Raw genomic sequence first — 20,780 nt, 5'->3', positions numbered from 1 at the left:
ACGCACAATTGCATCCCTTGCAGACTGTATTGATATATAATGTAGGAACCAGAATATTAATAACAGAAAGAAACAATCCTTTTGTGTAAATGGGGGAGGGAGGTTTTGTAGGTTGGTGCACTAATTGTAAGTGTATCTTGTGTTTTTTATGTTGATTTAATAAAAAATAAAAAATAAAATAAAAACCGATACCGATAATAAAAACCGATACCGATAATTTCCGATATTACATTTTAAAGCATTTAGGCCGATATTATCGGACATCCCTAGTGAAAACCCTTTTAGGTGACTAGCTCTTAAAGGCCTACTGAAATGATTTTTTTTTATTTAAACGGGAATAGCAGATCCATTCTATGTGTCATACTTGATAATTTCGCGATATTGCCATATTTTTGCTGAAAGGATTTAGTAGAGAAAATCGACGATAAAGTTCGCAACTTTTGCTCGCTGATAAAAAAAAAAGCCTTGCCTGTACCGGAAGTAGCGTGACGTCACAGGAGCTAGGATTCCTCACAATTCCCCATTGTTTACAATGGAGCGAGAGAGATTCGGACAGAGAAAGTGATGATTACCCCATTAATTGGAGCGAGGATGAAAGATTCGTAGATAAGGAATGTTACAGTGAATGACTTGAGAGGCAGCGATGGACGTATCTTTTTTCGCTCTGACCGTAACTTAGGTACAAGCTGGCTCATTGGATTCCACACTCTCTCCTTTTTCTATTGTAGATCACAGATTTGTATTTTAAACCACCTCGGATACTATATCCTCTTGAAAATGAGAGTCGAGAACGCAAAATGGACATTCAGTGCCTTTTATCTCCACGACAATACATCGGCGAAATGCTTTAGCTACGAGCTAACGTGATAGCATCTTGCTTTAACTGCATATAGAAACAAAAGAAATAAACCCCTGACTGGAAGTATAGATAGAAAATCAACAATACTATTAAACCGTGGACATGTAAATACACGGTTAATGCTTTCCAGGCTGGCGAAGGTTAACAATGCTGTGCTAACGACGCCATTGAAGCTAACTTAGCAACCGGACTGCACAGAGCTATGCTAAAAACATTAGCTCTCCACCTACGCCAGCCAGCCCTCATTTGCTCATCAACACCCGTGCTCACCTGCGTTACAGCGATCGGCAGAAGGACGAAGGACTTCACCCGATGCGTTTGGCGGCCCGGAGACGTAGGAAGTCAAGGTGAAGTCCGCGGCTAGCGCGGCTAGCGCGGCTAGCGCGGCTAGCGCGGCTAGCGCGGCTAGCGCGGCTAGCGCTCCAACAAAGTCCTCCTGGTTGTGTTGCTGTAGTCCGCTGCTAATACACCGATCCCACCTACAACTGTCTTCTTTGCAGCCTTCATTGTTCATTAAAAAAATTGCAAAAGATGTTCAGAATACTGTGGAATTATGAAATGAAAACAGAGCTTTTTGTATAGGATTCTACGGGGTACCATAACTTCCGTTACTCTGACTTCGTCACGCGCATACGTCATCATACCAAGATGTTTCAGCCAGATATTTCCCGGGAATTTTAAAATGTCACTTTATAAGTTAACCCGGCCGTATTGGCATGTGTTGCAATGTTAAGATTTCATCATTGATGTATAAACTATCAGACTATCGGTATCGGTAGTAGTGGCTTTCAGTAGGCCTTTAAAGCTTGTCGAAGAGTGTGCGAAAAAGTAATCACAGCAAAGAATGGCTATTTTGAAGAAACTAGAATATAAAACATGTTTTCAGTTATTTCACCTTTTTTTGTTAAGTACATAACTCCACATGTTTTCATTCATAGTTGTGATGCCTTCAGTGACAATCTGAAAATAAAGAAAACCCATTGAATGAGAAGGTGTGTCCAAACTTTTGGCCTGTACTGTATGTTTATGACCTCCACCAAGTTTGAATGGACTTGTCTCCTTTTGGGTTTTCTTTTTTATTATTGAAAATATGCCAGGAGAGGAATGTAGCAACAACAAAGTTTTTCTAATGCTAATGGATATGAGTTATGGCTCATTCAGGGGGTCAAACAAATAATCGGAAATTTGCCTCACAAGTCAAAACGCTCAGAAAAATGTGTGATTGATTGATTGAGACTTTTATTAGTAGATTGCACAGTCCAGTACATATTCCTAACCCCCCCTCTTCATCCCACAATGTAAATAATGTAAATAATTCAATGTATATACTCTGATGATTATCTTGTGTGATGACTATATTATAATGATAGTATATATCTGTATCGCACACTCTCGGCATTCTCTCGATGAGTTATAAGAGGTAGTCACCTGAAATGGTTTTCACTTCACAGGTGTCATAATTTTGATGCCTTCAGTGACAATCTACAATGTCAATAGTCATGAAAATAAAGAAAACACATTGACTTTGACACAAACTTTTGGCCTACTGTATATTGTTGCTGTCATGAATTGATTTACCATGAATTGATTAACGTGGACGCCGACTTAAACAAGTTGAAAAACTTATTCGGGTGTTACCATTTAGTGGTCAATTGTACGGAATATGTACTTCACTGTGCAATCTACTAATAAAAGTCTCAATCAATCAAAAAAAAACGTACAACTGACCACTAAATGGTAAAACCCGAATAAGTGTTTCAACTTGTTTAAGTCGGGGTCCACATTAATCAATTCATGGTAAATCAATTCATGACAGCAACAATATACAGTACAGGCCAAAAGTTTGTGTCAAAGTCAATGTGTTTTCTTTATTTTCACGACTATTGACATTGTAGATTGTCACTGAAGGCATCAAAACTATGGCACCTGTGAAGTGAAAACCATTTCAGGTGACTACCTCTTATAGCTCATCGAGAGAATGCCGAGAGTGTGCGAAAAAGTAATCAGAGCAAAGGGTGGCTGTTTTGAAGAAACTAGAATATTAATCATGTTTCCTTTTTTGTCAAGTACATAACTCCACATGTGTTCATTCATAGTTGTGATGCCTTCAGTGACAATCTGAAAATAAAGAAAACCCACTGAAGGAGAAGGTGTGTCCAAACTTTTGGCCTGTACTGTATGTTTATGACCTCCACCAAGTTTGAATGGACTTGTCTCCTTCTGGGTTTTCTTTTTCATTATTGAAAATATGCCAGGAGAGGAATGTAGCAACGACAACGTTTTTCTAATGCTAATGGATATGAGTCATGGCGCATTCAGGGGGTGAAACAAATAATCGGAAATTTGCCCCGAAAATCAAAATGTTCAGAAAAATGTGTGACAGTATAGGCCAAACGTTTGGACACACCTTCTCATTCAATGTGTGTTCTTTATTTTTATGACTATTGACATTGAAGATTGTCACTGAAGGCATCAAAACTATGACACCTGTGAAGTGAAAACCATTCCAGGTGACGACCTCTTAAAGCTCATCGAGAGAATGCCGAGAGTGTGCGAAAAAGTAATCAGAGCAAAGGGTGGCTATTTTGAAGAAACTAGAATATAAAACATGTTTTCAGTTATTTCACCTTTTTTTTGTTAAGTACATAACTCCACATGTGTTCATTCATAGTTATGATGCCTTCAGTGACAATCTGAAAATAAAGAAAACCCATTGAATGAGAAGGTGTGTCCAAACTTTTGGCCTGTAGTGTATGTTTATGACCTCCACCAAGTTTGAATTGACTTGTCTCATTTTGGTTTTTTTTTTCATTATTGAAAATAAGCCAGGAGAGGAATGTAGCAACGACAACGTTTTTCTAATGCTTACGGATAAATCTACTGTAGTTCGCATGGTAAAGACATTAGGTTTCTTCCCATTATTATTCGATATTCATTTTATAATTGTACTCGCCCATTGAATCATTGTGATTTACAGATGGAGGAAAATATGTATCTAAGCGAGTTTGAATAATAAGAACTATCCAAACTAATGTGTTTGGGTACATATTTTCCCCAAGCCACAAACTGATCATAATGACATTTTAACAATCCATTCTTAAATTCCTCCGTTAGCTCTCCGGTAAGAGCTAAGATGTTAAAGGCAGCTCGTCGCCATGGAAGCCGCCGCGAGAAGACGGGATGATTGACGGTCAGTGAGCAGGGCAGGGCTGGTCTCATTGGATATGAGTTATGGCGTGTTCAGGGTCAAACAAATAATCGGAAATTTGCTCCACAAGTCAAATCGCTCAGAAAAATGTATTCAGTACAGGCCAAAAGTTTGTGTCAAAGTCAATGTGTTTTCTTTATTTTCATGACTATTGGCATTGTAGATTGTCACTGAAGGCATCAAAACTATGACACATGTGAAGTAAAAACTAGGGATGTCCGATAATGGCTTTTTGCCGATATCCAATATTCCGATATTGTCCAACTCTTTAATTTGCGATACCAATATCAACCAATACCTAATTTCAACCGATACTGATATATACAGTCGTGGAATTAACACATTATTATGCCTAATTTGGACAACCAGGTATGGTGAAGATAGGTCCTTTTTTTTAAAAAATTAATAAAATAAAATAAGATAAATAAATTAAAAACATTTTCTTGAATAAAAAAGAAAGTAAAACAATATAAAAACAGTTACATAGAAACTAGCAATTAATGAAAATGAGTAAAATTAACTGTTAAAGGTTAGTACTATTAGTGGACCAGCAGCACGCACAATTGCATCCCTTGCAGACTGTATTGATATATAATGTAGGAACCAGAATATTAATAACAGAAAGAAACAATCCTTTTGTGTAAATGGGGGAGGGAGGTTTTGTAGGTTGGTGCACTAATTGTAAGTGTATCTTGTGTTTTTTATGTTGATTTAATAAAAAATAAAAAATAAAATAAAAACCGATACTGATAATAAAAACCGATACCGGTAATTTCCGATATTACATTTTAAAGCATTTAGGCCGATATTATCGGACATCCCTAGTGAAAACCCTTTTAGGTGACTAGCTCTTAAAGCTCGCCGAAGAGTGTGCGAAAAAGTAATCACAGCAAAGAGTGGCTATTTTGAAGAAACTAGAATATAAAACATGTTTTCAGTTATTTCACCTTTTTTTGTTAAGTACATAACTCCACATGTGTTCATTCATAGTTGTGATGCCTTCAGTGACAATCTGAAAATAAAGAAAACCCATTGAATGAGAAGGTGTGTCCAAACTTTTGGCCTGTACTGTATGTTTATGACCTCCACCAAGTTTGAATGGACTTGTCTCCTTCTGGGTTTTCTTTTTTATTATTGAAAATATGCCAGGAGAGGAATGTAGCAACAACGTTCTTCTAATGCTTATGGATATGAGTTATGGCTCATTCAGGGGGTCAAACAAATAATCGGAAATTTGCCTCACAAGTCAAAACGCTCAGAAAAATGTGTGATTGATTGATTGAGACTTTTATTAGTAGATTGCACAGTCCAGTACATATTCCTAACCCCCCCCTCCTCATCCCACACCCCGGAATGTAAATAATGTAAATAATTCAATGTATATACTCTGATGATTATCTTGTGTGATGACTATATTATAATGATAGTATATATCTGTATCGCACACTCTCGGCATTCTCTCGATGAGCTATAAGAGGTAGTCACCTGAAATGGTTTTCACTTCACAGGTGTCATAATTTTGATGCCTTCAGTGACAATCTACAATGTCAATAGTCATGAAAATAAAGAAAACACATTGACTTTGACACAAACTTTTGGCCTACTGTATATTGTTGCTGTCATGAATTGATTTACCATGAATTGATTAACGTGGACGCCGACTTAAACAAGTTGAAAAACTTATTCGGGTGTTACCATTTAGTGGTCAATTGTATGGAATATGTACTTCACTGTGCAATCTACTAATAAAAGTCTCAATCAATCAAAAAAAACCGTACAACTGACCACTAAATGGTAAAACCCGAATAAGTGTTTCAAATTGTTTAAGTCGGGGTCCACATTAATCAATTCTTGGTAAATCAATTCATGACAGCAACAATATACAGTACAGGCCAAAAGTTTGTGTCAAAGTCAATGTGTTTTCTTTATTTTCACGACTATTGACATTGTAGATTGTCACTGAAGGCATCAAAACTATGACACCTGCGAAGTGAAAACCATTTCAGGTGACTACCTCTTATAGCTCATCAAGAGAATGCCGAAAGTGTGCGAAAAAGTAATCAGAGCAAAGGGTGGCTGTTTTGAAGAAACTAGAATATTAATCATGTTTCCTTTTTTGTCAAGTACATAACTCCACATGTGTTCATTCATAGTTGTGATGCCTTCAGTGACAATCTGAAAATAAAGAAAACCCATTGAAGGAGAAGGTGTGTCCAAACTTTTGGCCTGTACTGTATGTTTATGACCTCCACCAAGTTTGAATGGACTTGTCTCCTTCTGGGTTTTCTTTTTCATTATTGAAAATAAGCTTGGAGAGGAATGTAGCAACGTCAACGTTTTTCTAATGCTAAAGGATATGAGTTATGGCGCATTCAGGGGGTGAAACAAATAATCGGAAATTTGCCCCGAAAATCAAAATGTTCAGAAAAATGTGTGACAGTATAGGCCAAACGTTTGGACACACCTTCTCATTCAATGTGTTTTCTTTATTTTTATGACTATTGACATTGAAGATTGTCACTGAAGGCATCAAAACTATGACACCTGTGAAGTGAAAACCATTCCAGGTGACTACCTCTTAAAGCTCATCGAGAGAATGCCGAGAGTGTGCGAAAAGAGTAATCAGAGCAAAGGGTGGCTATTTTGAAGAAACTAGAATATAAAACATGTTTTCAGTTATTTCACCTTTTTTTGTTAAGTACATAACTCCACATGTGTTAATTCATAGTTGTGATGCCTTCAGTGACAATCTGAAAATAAAGAAAACCCATTGAATGAGAAGGTGTGTCCAAACTTTTGGCCTGTACTGTATGTTTATGACCTCCACCAAGTTTGAATGGACTTGTCTCCTTCTTATTGAAAATAAGCCAGGAGAGGAATGTAGCAACGACAACGTTTTTCTAATGCAGGGGTCTCCAACTCGCGGTCCATAGGCCCATATTTTGTGGCCCTCTACTCATAGTTTAGTGTAATTGCAGCCCGTTCTCCCCAGGCGGCTAATAGTTAAATATATCGACAATCTTGAATTTCAGTCGACGCGAACTACAATGATGTTGTTTTGCAAAAACACGTATTGGACAAAGAACAACTTCCTTTAAGCAAGCTGAAATGCGGAACTCAACCCACCTAAATGTAAAATATATATATTTTTTACATTTATAACAACTTAAGGGTTGGTAGAAGTAGTTAAGAGATTTAGTCGCAGGGTTAAAACATGATTCTGAAGTCAATGCTACTTGCGGCCTGGCCTCACCCTGACTCGGGTAAATTGAGTTTGAGACCCCTGTTTAAATGCTTACGGATAAATCTACTGTACTTCGCATGGTAAAGACATTAGGTTTCATCCCATTATAATTGGATATATACATTTTATAACCATACTGGCCCATTGAATCATTGAGATTTACAGATGGAGGAAAATATGTATCCAAACGAGTTTGAATAATTATAACTATCCAAAGTAATGTGTGTACATATTTTCCCCGGGCCACAAACTTATCATAATGACAATTTAACAATCCATTCTTAAATACCTCCGTTAGCTCTCGGGTGAGAGCTAAGATGTTAAAGGCAGCTCGTCGCCATGGAAGCCGCCGCGAGAAGACGGGATGATTGACGGTCAGTGAGCAGGGCAGAGCTGGTCTCATTGGATATGAGTTATGGCGCATTCAGGGTCAAACAAATGCTCGGAAATTAGCCTCACAAGTCAAAACAATCACCAAAATGTGTGACAGTAACAATATATCTTTATGACCTCCACCAAGTTTGAATTGACTTGTCTCATTTTGGGTTTTTTTTCATTATTGAAAACAAGCCAGGAGAGAAAAGTAGCAACGACAAAGTTTTTCTAATGCTTACGTATAAATCTACTGTAGTACGCATGGTAAAGACATTAGGCTTCATCCCATTATTATTGGATATTTATTTTATAATCACACTCGCCCAGTGAATCATTGTGATTTACAGATGGAGGAAAATATGTATCCAAACCAGTGACGTGCGGTGAACTAAACACCAGGTGAGGCATAGATACTTTTGGAGTTTTTTTTCTTCTTTTTTTTACTTAAATTCATATGTGCAGCTCTAATCATTGTTGATTTACGTTGCACATTAGAGTAACAGGAAAAAGAAGGGAGTTATTCGCTTTCATAAAAACTTTTCATAATGACATTATGATATGATAAATGGGTCCAAAAAGTATTTGATAAAGTTGTTATTAAATACTTGTTGGTCCCATTTGCTTTTAACAAAATAAATGAAGTATTTTGAGTGTAGCTTACCTTTCTGCATTTATATCTGAAGCAGCAATAGCTGTCCTCCATGAAAACGTACTTTGTATGATCACATTCATTTTGTCTTAAAGTCCAGTCTAGATAAGTATTTAATCTTGGATACAGTATATAAGCCACCATATTGACAGACACATTCATTTCATTTAATTTAATTCCAAGCAATAAAACAATATTTTTGCATCTGACAAAAAAACACCCACAAACGCTGGCTTACTCTAATAAAAATACCATGTTTGTTATAAACACAGTTAAAAAAAAAAAAAAAAAAAGGGTCAAACAAATGCTCGGAAATTTGCCTCACAAGTCAAAACGATCACAAAAATGTGTGACAGTGTCACACATTTTTGCAGATTTGGTCACATTTTCAGTAGACCCATAATAAATTCATAAAAGAACCAAACTTCATGAATGTTTTTTAGTGACCAAAAAGTATGTGCTCCAATCACTCTATTACAAAAAAATAAGAGTTGTAAAAATTATTAGAAACTCAAGACAGCCATGACATTATGTTCTTTACAAGTGTATGTAAACTTTTGACCACGACTGTTTATACAATATATATATATATATATACACTGTATATATTTATATATTTATATGGGGACGGCGTGGCGAAGTTGGTAGAGTGGCTGTGCCAGCAATTGGAGTGTTGCTGGTTACTGGGGGTTCAATCCCCACCTTCTACCTTCCCAGTCACGTCCGTTGTGTCCTTGGGCAAGACATTTCACCCTTGCTCCTGATGGCTGCTGGTTAGCGCCTTGCATGGCAGCTCCCGCCATCAGTGTGTGAATGTGTGTGTGAATGGGTGAATGTGGAAATACTGTCAAAGCGCTTTGAGTACCTTGAAGGTAGAAAAGCGCTATACAAGTATAACCCATTTATCATTTATTTATTTATATATATATATATATTAGGGATGTCCGATAATGGCTTTTTGCCGATATCCGATATTCGGATATTGTCCAACTCTTTAATTACCGATACCGATATCAACCGATACCGATATCAACCGATATATGCAGTCGTGGAATTAACACATTATTATGCCTAATTTGGACAACCATGTATGGTGAAGATAAGGTACTTTTTAATAATAATAATAAAATAAGATAACTAAATTAAAAACATTTTCTTGAATAAAAAAGAAAGTAAAACAATATAAAAACAGTTACATAGAAACTAGTAATTAATGAAAATGAGTAAAATTAACTGTTAAAGGTTAGTACTATTAGTGGACCAGCAGCACGCACAATCATGTGTGCTTACGGACTGTATCCCTTGCAGACTGTATTGATATATATTGATATATAATGTAGGAACCAGAATATTGATAACAGAAAGAAATGGGGGGAGGGAGGTTTTTTGGGTTGGTGCACTAATTGTAAGTGTATCTTGTGTTTTTTATGTTGATTTAATAAAAAAAAAAAAAAACAAACAAAAAAAACCGATACAGATAATAAAAAAACGATACCGATCATTTCCGATATTACATTTTAACGCATTTATCGGCCGATAATATCGGCAGGCTGATATTATCGGACATCCCTAATATATATGTATATGTACATAGGCGCTGATCTACATTTCTGCCAGTGGATGCTCGATGTGTGTGTATTAAAAAAATAAAATAGACATTAAGTGAAGTTAATATCCCATATGATGTGTGGCTTTATTATTTTGTAAAACGGACCAAACTCGCCACAAAATTAACTACAACAAGATTGATTTTTAGAAAATGATTTTAAAGATTGAAAGTTGCCATCAATCCCACGTGGGTGCTCGGCATTGTCCGTGGGTGCTCGGGCCCCGAAGCACTCACGGGATTGGCACCTATGTGTGACAGTATCAATGTATGTTTATGACCTCCAATTGACTTGTCTCATTTTGTTTTGTTTTTTTCATTATTGAAAATAAGCTAGGAGAGAAATGTAGCAACGACAAAGTTGTTCTAATGCTTACGGATAAATCTACTGTAGTTCGCATTGTAAAGACATTAGGTTTCATCCCATTATTATTGGATATTTATTTAAAATCACACTCGCCCATTGATTCATTGTGATTTACAGATGGAGGAAAATATGTATCTAAACGAGTTTGAATAATTCTAACTATCCAGGGTACATATTTCTCCCTGAGCCACAAACTGATCATAATGACAATTTAACAACGCAGGTTGTGTTGTCTTGCCAGGTATTTTTGTTCTGATTTTGATCATTGCATGAATTTGGACGAATTGGTTTAGGCTCCAGCACCCCCCGCGACCCCAAAAGGGACAAGTGGTAAAAAATGGATGGATGGATGATTCATAACAAAATATGCATAATCTATGATCTTGTAAAAAATACATAAATGTCTCTTTGTAAGTTAAATGTTAACATGAACATTGCAACTTCAATATTTTTTCGCAATTTAAATGTTCCAAAAATCTTATCAACTTTTATGTGAAGTCACAACCTAATTATCACCAGCTTTTAAGTCTGTATGCAACATTTGTGTTACTACTCTTGAATCAAACCACCAACTTTGGCATCGCAACTTTAGTGTTAGTACTTTGTAGGTAAACCTCCAACCAGTCTCAATGGAACTTTAAACTGTCTAGCGCAGTGATTCTCAAACTGTGGTAGTGTACCACTAGTGCAGGGGTCGGCAACCCAAAATGTTGAAAGAGCCATATTGGACCACGAATACAAAAAAAAAATCTGTCTGGAGCCGCAAAAAATGAAAAGCCTTCTATAAGTGATATAATGAAGTCAACACATGATAGAAGTGTCTATATTAGCTATATTAGCCTACTATCAAAATGACTATTTGTCGCAGGCTGACACAAATCTTTGTTGACAGAAGTGTTGAAATTAGAGATGTCCGATAATATCGGCCGATAAATGCTTTAAAATGTAATATCGGAAATTATCGGTATCATTTTTTTTATTATCGGTATCGTTTATTTTTTTATTTTTTATTAAATCAACATAAAAAACACAAGATACACTTACAATTAGTGCACCAACCCAAAAAAGCTCCCTCCCCCCATTTACACTCATTCACACAAAAGGGTTGTTTCCTTCTGTTATTAATATTCTGGTTCCTACATTATATATCAATATATATCAATACAGTCTGCAAGGGATACAGTCCGTAAGCACACATGATTGTGTGTGCTGCTGCTCCACTAATAGTACTAACCTTTAACAGTTCATTTTACTCATTTTCATTAATTACTAGTTTCTATGTAACTGTTTTTATATTGTTTTACTTTCTTTTTTCTTCAAGAAAATGTTTTTAATTTATTTATCTTATTTTATTTTATTAATTTAAAAAAAAAAGGACCTTATCTTCCCCATACCTGGTTGTCCATATTAGGCATAATAATGTGTTAATTCCACGACTGTATATATTGGTATCGGTTGATATCGGTATCGGTTGATATCGGTATCGGTAATTAAAGAGTTGGACAATATCGGAATATCGGCAAAAAGACATTATTGGACATCCCTAGTTGAAATGTAATATTAATTCTATGACTGGCTATGAATCTCTCTATGAATGGCTGCGGAATTAGACAAAAAAAGCGTAATATTTGCAAAAAAAAGTTAGCACTTTGATGTGAGCGGGCTAGCATGCTAACGTTAGCATGCTAACAGTTAACATGTGTCACATTCCAAGTTATATGACTAACGGCTGCAGAATTAGACCAAAAAGTGTAATATTAGCTGGAAACGTTGCCATGCTAATGTTAGCATAATAGCATGCTAACGTTAAGAAGCTAGCACATGACTGGGTCAGAAGAAATAGCAAAATGCAGTATTTGTTGGTGTAGACATAGAAAGTAGCAAAAAAGCTACATGTAAATAAATATCATAAACATACACTATATTGCCAAAAGTATTTGGCCACCCATCCAAATCATCAGAATCAGGTGTCCTAATCACTTGGCCCAGCCACAGGTGTATAAAATCAAGCACTTAGGCATGGAGACTGTTTCTACAAACATTTGTGAAAGAATGGGCCACTTTCAGTGATTTCCAGCGTGGAACTGTCATAGTCCAGTCGTGAAATTTCCTCGCTCCTAAATATTCCAAAGTCAACTGTCGGCTTTATTATGATAAAATGGACGAGTTTGGGAACAACAGCAAGTCAGCCACCAAGTGGTAGGCCACGTAAACTGACAGAGAGGGGTCAGCGGATGCTGAAGCGCATAGTGCAAAGACTTTCTGCACAGTCAGTTGCTACGGAGCTCGAAACTTCATGTGACCTTCCAATTAGCCCACGTACAGTACGCAGAGAGCTTCATGGAATGGGTTTCCATGGCCGAGCAGCTGCATCTAAGCCATACATCACCAAGTCCAATGCAAAGCTTGGGATGCAGTGGTCTAAAGCACGTCGCCACTGGACTCTAGAGCAGTGGGGACGCGTTCTCTGGAGTGATAAATCACGCTTTTCCATCTGGCAATCTGATGGACCAGTCTGGGTTTGGAGGTTGCCAGGAAAACGGTACATTTCGGACTGCATTGTGCCAAGTGTGAAATTTGGAGGAGGAAGAATTATGGTGTGGGGTTGTTTTTCAGGAGTTGGGCTTGCCCCTTAGTTCCAGTGAAAGGAATTTTGAATGCTCCAGGATACCAAAACATTTTGGACAATTCCATGCTCCCAACCTTGTGGGAACAGTTTGGAGCGGGCCCCTTCCTCTTCCAACATGACTGTGCACCAGTGCACAAAGCAAGGTCCATAAAGACATGGATGACAGAGTATGGTGTGGATGAACTTGACTGGCCTGCACAGAGTCCTGACTTGAACCCGATACAACACCTTTGGGATGAATTAGAACGGAGACTGAGAGCCAGGCCTTCTCCACCAACATCAGTGTGTGACCTCACCAATGTGCTTTTGGAAGAATGGTCGAACATTCCTATAAACACACTCCGCAACCTTGTGGACAGCCTTCCCAGAAGAGTTGAAGCTGTAATAGCTGCAGAAGGTGGACTGACATCATATTGAACCCTGTGAGTTAGAAATGGGATGGCACTTGAAGTTAATATGTGAGTCAAGGCAGGTGGCCAAATACTTTTGGCAATATAGTGTATGTCATTTAAAGGCCTACTGAAATGAATTTTTTTTATCTAAACGGGGATAGCAGATCCATTCTATGTGTCATACTTGATCATTTCGCGATATTGCCATATTTTTGCTGGAAGGATTTAGTAGAGAACATCGACGATAAAGTTCGCAACTTTTGATCGCTAATAAAAAAAGCCTTGCCTGTACCGGAAGTAGCGTGACGTCGCAGGTTAAAAGGCTCCTCACATTTCCCCATTGTTTACACCAGCAGCGAGAGCGATTCGGACCGAGAAAGCGATGATTACCCCATTAATTTGAGCGAGGATGAAAGATTCGTGGATGAGGAACGTGAGAGTGAAGGACTAGAGTGCAGTGCAGGATGTATCTTTTTTCGCTCTGACCGTAACTTAGGTACAAGCTGGCTCATTGGATTCCACACTCTCTCCTTTTTCTATTGTGGATCACGGATTTGTATTTTAAACCACCTCGGATACTATATCCTCTTGAAAATGAGAGTCGAGAACGCGAAATGGACATTCACAGTGACTTTTATCTCCACGACAATACATCGGCGGAGCTCTTTAGCTACGGAGCTGACGTGATAGCATCAGGCTTAACAAAAGAAATAAACCCCTGACTGGAAGGATAGACAGAAAATCAACAATACTATTAAACCATGAACATGTAACTACACGGTTAATGCTTTCCAGCCTGGCGAAGCTTAACAATGCTGTTGCTAACGACGCCATTGAAGCTAACTTAGCTACGGGACCTCGACAGAGCTATGCTAAAAACATTAGCTATCCACCTACGGCAGCCAGCCCTCATCTGTTCATCAACACCCGTGCTCACCTGCGTTCCAGCGATCGACGGAGCGACGAAGGACTTCACCCGATCATAGATGCGGTCGGCGGCCCGGAGACGGAGGAATTCAAGGTGAGGTCGGCGGCTAGCGCGTCTGCTATCCATCTCAAAGTCCTCCTGGTTGTGTTGTTACAGCCAGCCGCTAATACACCGATCCCACCTACAGCTTTCTTCTTTGCAGTCTTCATTGTTCATTAAACAAATTGCAAAAGATTCACCAACACAGATGTCCAAAATACTGTGGAATTATGTGGTGAAAACAGAGCTTTTTGTATTGGATCCAATGGGGTCCGAATACTTCCGTTCACTACGTGACGTCTGCGCAAACGTCATCATACCGAGACGTTTTCAACCGGAAGTTTGGCGGGAAATTTAAAATTGCACTTTATAAGTTAACCCGGCCGTATTGGCATGTGTTGCAATGTTAAGATTTCATCATTGATGTATAAACTATCAGACTGCGTGGTCGGTAGTAGTGGGTTTCAGTAGGCCTTTAATGAGTTGTTTGAAAAAATCGTTTTCAAAGGAATGATTATACAACAAACATTTTTAATGATTTTTGAAAACAAAAATTGGTTGCACTAGTTTGAATTTATTTGGAAATTTCTCCAACTTACAAAGAGGTTGAGGTCTGGGCTGGGGGTGGTCATCCAGTATCTTAATTTTAGCCTGTTTATCTGTCACACGTTTTGATGTGTAGGGGTGGATCATTGTCCTGTTGGAATACCCAATTGCATCAATGTTTCAGCCATGTAGCTGTTGAATATTAACAAGTTCGTCTAACTGTCCATAGTCTATCAATCAATTAATTTATCAAACTTTATTTATAAAGCCCTTTTCATACATAAAAGAAATGCAACTCAAAATGCTTTACAAAGTTAAAAACAATAGCCCGATGACCCAGATCCCCCATTATCACATACACACGCACAGACACAGATACCAAACACACGCACACACACACACACACACACACACACACACACACACACACACACACACACACACACACACACACACACACACACACACACACACACACACACACACACACACACACACACACACACACACACACACACACACACACACACACACACACACACACACACACACATACTGGTTATCATTTGGAATGGGGACCAAGTTTTTGATCATCACTCGTGGGGACCACCCTTTCTACAGGTTGTGGAGGCATAAAAACAATTAGGTAAAATGGCCACTGCCCAGTTAGCTCATATATTAGCTCATACACATATTTAAATCTTTGGATTGATGAAGTAATGCGCTGATCATTCTTACTGGGGACCCTGCGGAAAAATAATTAATATGGTTCATGGGGACCAAATTTAAATCATTTTGCATAATTCACACAAATTTGTACGTGACTACTGAGGATCATTTAAAAAAAAAAAAAAGTTCAAATTAAATATGACGTGATCCTCAGAATACAGCACTACAGCTGTCCTCTTATAGGAAGTTTCACCACTTAAATGTTAAAGCAAATCCCGCATCTTCTGTGACATTACTGAAAACTGCTATTTAGCAATAATGAAGTTGTCTGCAACTCCAACTACCACATATAGAAGGATGGAAAATTCTGAATGTGAATCATACTTTAAAGGCCTACTGAAATGAATTTTTTTTATTTAAACGGGGATAGCAGATCTATTCTATGTGTCATACTTGATCATTTCGCGATATTGCCATATTTTTGCTGAAAGGATTTAGTATAGAACAACGACAATAAAGATCGCAACTTTTGGTATCTGATTAAAAAAGGCTTGCCCCTACCGGAAGTAGCGTGACGTAGTCAATTGAACATATACGCAAAGTTCCCTATTGTTTACAATGATGGCCGCATGAAGTGAGAGAGATTCGGACCGAGAAAGCGACAATTTCCCCATTAATTTGAGCGAGGATGAAAGATTTGCGGATGAGTAAAGTGCAAGTGAAGGACTAGTGGGGAGTGGAAGCTATTCAGATAGGGAAGATGCTGTGAGAGCCGGGGGTGACCTGATATTCAGCTGGGAATGACTACAACAGTAAATAAACACAAGACATATATATACTCTATTAGCCACAACACAACCAGGCTTATATTTAATATGCCACAAATTAATCCCACATAAAAACACCTAGGTGTTTGTTATGCTAGCTCCTAGCTACTAGCTACTAGCTCGAGCTCGTTATAGCTCGAGCGGGTAATATGGACGGGATCCCGTATATATAACCCGCCAATACAATTCAAACACCTGCACAACACACACACTCACTCAGCCCAAAGAACCGTTCACCTAACCCAAGGTTCATAAAGCTTATATATTTAACCAAAGTTACGTACATGACACGCACGTACGGGCAAGCAATCAAATGTTTGGAAGCGCGCGGGTGGGACCTGATATTCAGCTGGGAATGACTACAACAGTAAATAAACACAAGACATATATATACTCTATTAGCCACAACACAACCAGGCTTATATTTAATATGCCACAAATTAATCCCGCATAACAAACACCTAGGTGTTTGTTATGCTAGCTCCTAGCTCCTAGCTACTAGCTACTAGCTCGAGCTAGTTATAGCAAGCGATCAAATGTTTGGAAGCGTACTCGCAGTATCGCGTCTGCGTCTGTTAACGAAGTCAAAGTCCTCCTGGTAAGAGTCTCTGTTGTCCGAGTTCTTCGATCTTGACTGCATCTTTCGGGAATGTAAACAATGAAACACCGACTGTGTTGTGTTGCTGACTTCCCTCGCAAAATACTCCGCTTCGCACCGACTTTCTTCTTTGCTTGCTCAGCTTCTTTCTCCATAATGCAATGAACAAATTGCAACAGATTCACCAACACAGATGTCCAGAATACTGTGGAATAATGAGATGAAAACAGCTATTTCGTATTGGCTTCAATGGGGGAAGCCATGCCTGTGTTGTACTGGCTACGTCACGCGCATACGTCATCCTCAAAGGCGTTTTGAACCGGAAGTTCCCCGGGAAATTTAAAATTGCACTTTATAAGTTAACCCGGCCGTATTGGCATGTGTTGCAATGTTAAGATTTTCATCATTGATATATAAACTATCAGACTGCGTAGTCGGTAGTAGTGGGTAGTAGGCCTTTAGGGTAATAATGTTTTATAATAATGCTGTATGAAAATGGCATCCTAAGGAACACTAAACCAGATTTGGTTTTTGGAAACATTTATTAGTTTTAACTAAGGATGGATACCATACAGAATCACAGTACAAAAAAATCCAATTTGATTTTATTGTTTTGGCTTTGTACGGTGTCCTTGAGTGCCCAGAAAGGCGCCTTATAAATAAAATGTATTATTATTAATATTAATGCCAGGATAACAAATGTTTCACTTTTCACTTAGGCATCTTCAGAATGGATCTGACTACCATTTAAAAAGGTTTCCCTTTAGGGGACCTGTTTTTTTGTCCCCATACCTTCAGAGGTCCCCTAAAGGTGAATGTGTAAACAGAGCGATGTCCCCATTAAGTAAGCATTGCCAGAACACACACACACACACACACACACACACACACACACACACACACACACACACACACACACACACACACACACACACACACACACACACACACACACACACACACACACACACACACACAGACAGCCTACACACATATGCAACTATATGGACACGTGATTGCATGGCTGAGTACAAAGGAGACATGTGAGTAAACACTATCACAGGAGCCATCTGCACCAGGAAGTCACCAGACCATGGCCACCAGGACGCTGACACAAAAGCGCCCCCACAAGCACGGCCGATTACCCCTGAGGCGGATGACTCATCTATTCTCATACTCTATTCGAAAATGTATATCTCTCAAACATCACTAATTGTTCGAACTCAAAATACAATATCAATGCTACATTATATTTGTTACTGCTTGGTGCTTGCGCTAATGCAGATATGTCAAGACAAGTCACAGGTGGAGAAAATCCTCAGTGCTGAGCTGTGTAGAACTTGCACCTGGCTCGCTGACAACAAGCTATCCATACACTTGGGTAAAACGGAATCCGTCCTGTTTGGGTCCCACATCAACCTTAAGAAAGTCAATGACTTCACCATAAAGGTGGGTGACATTGTTATCACCAGGAAAGATGAGGTCACCTACCTAGGTTCCATTCTAGAGGCTAACCTTTCCTGTGATAAAATGGCAACCAAGGTAATCAAAAAGGTTAACCAACGAACGAGATTTCTCTACAGAATCTCCTCTCTGGTCAACAAAAGCACCTTGAGGATGAACTCAATGTGCTTTCTCTCTCGTTCAACCCTTTTTCGATTACGCATGCACCTCCTGGTACCCTAGCACCTCCAAAACCCTCAAATCTAAACTCCAAACATCCCAGAACAAGCTAGTCAGGTTACTTCTAGACCTCCACCCCAGATCCCACCTCACTCCTACCCACTTCTCTAAAGTGGGCTGGCTCAAGGTGGAGGACAGAGTTAAACAACTTGCACTGAGCCTAGTCTATAAAATCCGCTACACCTCCCTGATACCGAAGTACATGTCAAACTACTTCCTTAACGTAAATGACCGCCATAACCACAACACCAGGGGGAGCTCCACTAACCACGTTAAACCCAGATTCCGAACTAACAAAGGTCTTAACTCATTCTCTTTCTATGCCACATCAATGTGGAATGCGCTCCCAACAGGTATAAAAGAAAGGGCATCTCTATCCTCCTTCAAAACCGCAATAAAAGTTCACCTCCAGGCAGCTACAACCCTAAACTAACACCCTCCCCGGATTGCTAATAATCAAATGTAAACAATCAAATGCAGATACTTTTTCTTATGCCTTCTGATCTCTCTCTCTCTCTCTCTCTCTCTCTCTCTCTCTCTCTCTCTCTCTCTCTCTCTCTCTCTCTCTCTCTCTCTCTCTCCCTCTCTCTCTCTCTTTCTCTCTCTCTCTCTATGTCCACTACTTGCTGTCCATATCCTACCCCCCCTCCACACCCCTGATTGTAAATAATGTAAATAATTCAATGTGATTATCTTGTGTGATGACTGTATTATGATGATAGTATATATGATAGTATATATCTGTATCATGAATCAATTTAAGTGGACCCCGACTTAAACAAGTTGAAAAACTTATTCGGGTGTTACCATTTAGTGGTCAATTGTACGGAATATGTACTTCACTGTGCAACCTACTAATAAAAGTCTCAATCAATCAATCAATCAATGTAGGTTTGTCATCTACTGTTAAATCAATCAGTTCACCATGTGTAGGTGTAAATGTGGTAAAAGGGTGTAATCCATGGTGTATTCTCTGACCCAGTGTCACTGGGATAGGCTCCAGCTCAACTATGATTGTAAACAAACCTGTGAAAAAAAAAAAGAATAATTGAATGACTACAACTAGCCTTTTATCACAAGTTCAACTAATCACCAAGTGGGAGAAGTGTTGCGAAATATTCCGTATTGTTGGATACAACAAACGCCCTGCCTCTCTCAACACGAAGTAATGGCAATGATCACCATGGTTATCACATTCCACAAATGACAGCAAAGTTATTTATTCAATATTTGTATTCATATACAAACCCCAAAACCAGTGAAGTTGGCATGTTGTGTAAATGGTAAATAAAAACAGAATACAATGACTTGCAAATTCTTTTCAACTTATATTCAATTGAATAGACTGCAAAGACAAGATATTTAACGTTCGAACTGGAAAATGTTGTTATTTTTTGCAAATATTAGCTAATTTGCAATTTGATGCCTGCAACATGTTTTAAAAAAGATGGCACAAGTGGCAAAAAAGACTGGGAAAGTTTAGAAATGCTTATCAAACACTTATTTGGAACATCGCACAGGTGAACAGGCTAATTGGGAACAGGTGGGTGCCATGATTGGGTATAAAAGCAGCTTCCGTGAAAAGCTCAGTCATTCACGAACAAGAATGGGGCGAGGGTCACCACTTTGTGAACAAATGCGTGAGCAAATTGTCGAACACTTTAAGAACAACATTTCTCAACGAGCTATTGCAAGAAATTTAGGGATTTCACCATCTACGGTCTGTAATATCATCAAAAGCTTCAGAGAATCTGGAAACCAACATTGAATGCCCGTGACCTTCTATCCCTCAGGCGGTACTGCATCAAAAACCGACATTATGAATGTTCGTGACAACTTCTCTTTTAGTAGTAAGTAAACAAACAAAAGCTCCTAATTTGGCTGCTGACGTATGCCGTAACATATTGTGTCGTTTCCTGTTCTACATATTTGTCAAAATTATGAGGAATAAGCAAAGAAAATGGATTAGTTCATTGATTTATCAACAATAAAAAAGACAAAATATTTTGTGATGATAAAAAATATCGACATAAGCATTGTAGTATCAACTATGTACGGCTGGGTATGCAGACCCACCTAAGTCTTTTGTTTACATTCAGGAGTGCTAGCCTGCTGTTAGCGGTTATCTATTGTATCGTTCTACAGTGCGTGGTAAAGCATG

Source organism: Entelurus aequoreus, linkage group LG19 (genome assembly GCF_033978785.1).
Source record: "Entelurus aequoreus isolate RoL-2023_Sb linkage group LG19, RoL_Eaeq_v1.1, whole genome shotgun sequence".
Lineage (NCBI taxonomy): Eukaryota > Metazoa > Chordata > Actinopteri > Syngnathiformes > Syngnathidae > Entelurus > Entelurus aequoreus.
The sequence above is the reverse complement of the archived record's forward strand: the minus strand, read 5'-3'. Positions refer to the sequence as shown.